A 4,706-nucleotide genomic window follows, 5' to 3' on the forward strand; every position below is an offset into this window, starting at 1 on the left:
AATTTTGTTGTGTAATCTTGCCAAATTTTGTCGAAACTTTGTGGCGCAAGTACTTTTCCATTCGGAAAACGGCGATATTCTGGATGAACGAGGACCGTGGTTCTCAGTTTTATCACCACATACCACCTCAGATAAATAGTACCATCACTTTGTTGTATATCTTGTGTATGAAAAGTGCTTCATAAATAAAGTTTGATTGATATTGTACCTGTCTGCATGTATCTCACGATAGCTTTAATATTATACATATGATATAAAATGATATTTGTAAATATATATCTGTACATGTTATGTCACATTCAGTACAGAATATAGTTATTTCATTCTATATTGTGGTACACCGTGGGTTGAAGTCTGGAGTGGGGAAAAAGCTCCATAGCAAAGCACATATAAATATTAACAATATACATCTCAAGACTTGCAACAGAGGGGAGGGAGTGGGGTGCTACGGTGGCTGGCTGCAGCTCTTCAGGTGCTGCCCAGCTGTCCATCACCCTTAAGGGATTCGTGTCACGGGTGTTTGATGGGGGGGATGTGTGTGTGGTGTATCGTGGCGACCCAGCAGTGTTCCTGTTCTGTAACCCTGTACACTGTTTGTTTGTCTAATCTTGAACAGGTTTGTGCTGAAAACAAAGTTTCGTTGTACTTGTGCAATGACAATAAAGACCTACCTACTTACCTATATGGAAAATCTAGTTTTCCAATATCCTGTTATAATCAATGGACCTAAACAAGTTCATTAGGTTCCGTGTTTGCTGCTCAGTGACCATTCTGATGGCAGAACTTACAACAGCATAGTTTGAATTAAATGCATTTATTGTTTGTTGTCAGTGTAATGTTTGAGACTTGGAGTTGTGTATTTGATCCACTCTGTATTAAGTTTGTGTCCCCCCGCGACCCCAAAGGGAATAAGCGGTAGAAAATGGATGGATGGATGACTAGGCTTGTAGTCGAATGGATCAGTTCAGTTGGTGCAAACTAAGAATGGCATCTGTAAAAACTCATCTCAATCAGTGTTCTTTCCATTTCTATTTAGAAGTTGATTTATGAAGCTTGGTCCAGCGCCCCCCGCGACCCCGAAGGGAATAAGCGGTAGAAAATGGATGGATGGATGGTCTGAGGACATCTTTGCACCCATCTGGATAATTATTCAATGTTTGTTTTCTACAACCACTACTAATCCTTCATGGACTGCTTGAAGGCTAACGTATTTGTTTTATTTCAGGTGGAACAAGTCACAGCTCAGATAGTTAAGGTGTTGACTATGTGTCCATCTGCTGCCTGCAACACTTGCAGTATCAGCAAAGTGATCCACAACCACTTGACTCCCAAATCATCTTTTCTTTGCTGCTATTGTGATGGCAATGTTCTGTGAAATAAAACAATGCCTCTTGTCTTTATTAGGAAATATATCAATGTGGTACTGATACAGTATAAACGGGATTCTTAACTTTTTTGACAATTACATCAAACCTACTTAGTTTACAGCTGAGTCTTAATATCAAACCATGATCATCTTTTACAAATAAACCTTAGGTTTTGGTCAGACTGATTACAAAAATAAGTACTAACCAAATGTACAGTATAAGTGACTCAAATAACTGACACACAGCAAATTGACATACAATTATGTTGTGCTAAAATGTCTAAACTGTCAATAATATTAACGTGCAAATGAAAACCTCTTAAGTCATATTTTTTGCGCTTAAGAGACTGACTCTAGCTTCACTTTTTGTTTGATATTGCCATTACAGCCCAAAGGTGAAAACATTTTTTGGCGGCCCCCTTTGGTTAAGAAACCAGAGTTGGTGTATAAAGAGTATGGCCTATTTAGGTTGAGGCCATTTCCTCAATGATTAGTCAAAAGCAGGCCTGGGCAATTATTTTGACTCGGGGGGCCAAATTTAGAGAAAAAAATGTGTCTGGGGGCCAGTATATCTATCTATGTATGTATACACAACATCTGCTGTACTGTATGTGTGCTTGGGTCCTATTTTTAAGAACACTAATACAAAGCCTCACAATAATGTCTGATTGAATGCTAAAACGTTATGACAGACCGCTTTGAAACACGGAATGGAATTTTACATTTTTTTTACTGAATGAGACTACCCAGAATGTACATGAAAGCAAAGAATGTGGTATTTACAATATTGACTATGAACGATAAAACACTGAATATTGACAACAAAAGAACGTCACACACCCTTTCCATCCACATATTTTACAATGAAGGGAAACGCAACAAACAGTGAAATATGAATGCTAAGGGTAAAAAAAAAAAAAAACACCTACGATCTGATGTATCACTAAGCTTTAGAACTTTGTCGTAAAAATCTCCTTCCGCGTCTGTCCCTGACACCCACATTTTCAGGTTCTGGAAACACTCTGTGGAAACGCTCCCTACCCACACTGCTTGGTGCCTCGTCTGAACTGCTGTGACTTACATGACCATAGTAACTAATTAGATGACCACAGTAACTAATTAGATGACCATAGTAACTAGTATATCATACAAAAGCACAGATTCCAAGCATTGATATACTTAGTATAGTTGAAGACTTACGGTCATTAGAAAAGATGAGTGCACATCATAATGGCAGCTACACTTTACATCTTAAAGATCTACATCAATTATTAGGGAATGTTCGGCGGTCCAGATAGAAAAGCTCAACCGGCCGCATGTGGCCTTTATTTGCCCAGGTCTGGTCAAAAGGCACTCAAGCGACGACAGGGCGCCATGTTTGCTACTAACTTTGAGCAGATGCTAGGTGTCGGCGACGCTTCCTTCACTTATTCACTTAGCATGATAGATAATGATTTATACATACGTTGATTACAAACACATTGGAGGCAGAAACCACAGTTGACATAAAGTCACAATATCTCTGTGATTGTTCGTCCAAAGCTGATGAAGATTTTGGCAAATTAAGTTTTATTTTATTGGTCGTTCTGTGCAATTCTTTCACGTTTATTGCGCTGCCGGGTGCTTAAAGTGCCCGCTGGTCACCAAACGCTGCAGGAATGTAGCAGCAGAGTACGTCAAATACGGCCCCAAAAAACTACTTTGCCGAAGTAAAAGCACATTTTATTGTAAGTTTATCAGCTGGAGTACGTCTAGAACTATATTTAGATGTATTATTTTGGTTTGTTTCGTCAGAGGTTCCGCAGCCTCCGAAGCAGAACCTCCAAGTTCTGTAACAGCTTCTTCCCTCAGGCCGTAAGACTCTTGAACGCATCATAATTATCCCCTCAACTCCCCCCAAAATGGATTAACTCGCTGGAATAAAAAAGACAATATAACATACATCCATAAACGTGGATGCATGTGAAAAAGTGCAATATATTTATCTGTACAGTAGCCTATTTATTTATATATATATATATATATATATATATATATATATATATATATAAAAGAAATACTTGAATTTCAGTGTTCATTTATTTACACATATACACACACATAACACTCATCTACTCATTGTTGAGTTAAGGGTTGAATTGTCCATCCTTGTTCTATTCTCTGTCACTATTTTTCTAACCATGCTGAACACCCTCTCTGATGATGCATTGCTGTGTGGCACGCACAAAAGTGCTTTCATCAAATGCACTAGATGGCAGTATTGTCCTGTTTAAGAGTGTCACAACATTGCTGATTACGGCAGACGAACTGCTTTACGGTAGATGAAATGCTGTTGTTGTGTGTTGTTGCCGTGCTGGGAGGACGTTAATGAAACTGCCTAACAATAAACCCACATAAGAAACCAAGAACTCGCCCTCGATCATTCTACAGTTATAACGTGATTGGGCAGGTAAGCTGTTTATATTGTGTGCCTGAATTTCGGGAGGAGAAAATTTGTCCCTGGAGGTTTTCAGGAGAGGCGCTGAATTTCGGGAGTCTCCTGGAAAATCCGGGAGGGTTGGCAAGTATGATAACATACATCCATAAACCTGGATGCATATGCAAAAGTGCAATATATTTATCTGTACAGTAATCTATTTATTTTTACCTGCACCTTATTGCTTTTTTATCCTGCACTACCATGAGCTTATGTAACGACATTTCGTTCTTATCTGTACTGTAAAGTTCAAATTTGAATGACAATAAAAAGGAAGTCTAAGTCTAAGTCTAAAAAAAACTAACGTCAAACTGACAGCAGTTGCATGCATCCGGGCACACAACCTTGGTAGCAAACATGGCGCCTCTCCGTTAGTTACTTACCCTCTCTATACACCGCTCTGTAAGGAAGAATTTTAGGTCGTGGTGCTGTCTCATTATTTTAGAAATATTTAATTTGCTTGATTTTTACTTTAACATTTAAATACTTTTTTTTTTCATGTGTAAAAATGGTAGTCAGGAAAGAGTTACCACACTATTAATTTGTGTAATTGTTAAATAAGTAGAGTGCACACACAGTATACAGTAAATTCACAGAAGCAAAATAACATGTTTGACTGCCATGTTGATGATCTTGAATGTACCTAAGGCCCACCTGTACAATAGCCACTCATTGATCCACTATACTTGGAGAAATAAGACGTGTGTACATAAAAAAGGTTTTGAATTCAGCCCAGGAAAAATGGCAGCAAAACCCAAAGTGATGTTTTATTATTATTGTTCACTGTAATAAAGTGAAAACAAAATCTATTGATTTATTCTAACATTTCAGCAACGGTTGAAAACATGGAATAAAAAGCTGAAA

The sequence above is a fragment of the Nerophis lumbriciformis genome, linkage group LG15, assembly GCF_033978685.3.
Source record: "Nerophis lumbriciformis linkage group LG15, RoL_Nlum_v2.1, whole genome shotgun sequence".
In the NCBI taxonomy this organism is placed as follows: domain Eukaryota; kingdom Metazoa; phylum Chordata; class Actinopteri; order Syngnathiformes; family Syngnathidae; genus Nerophis; species Nerophis lumbriciformis.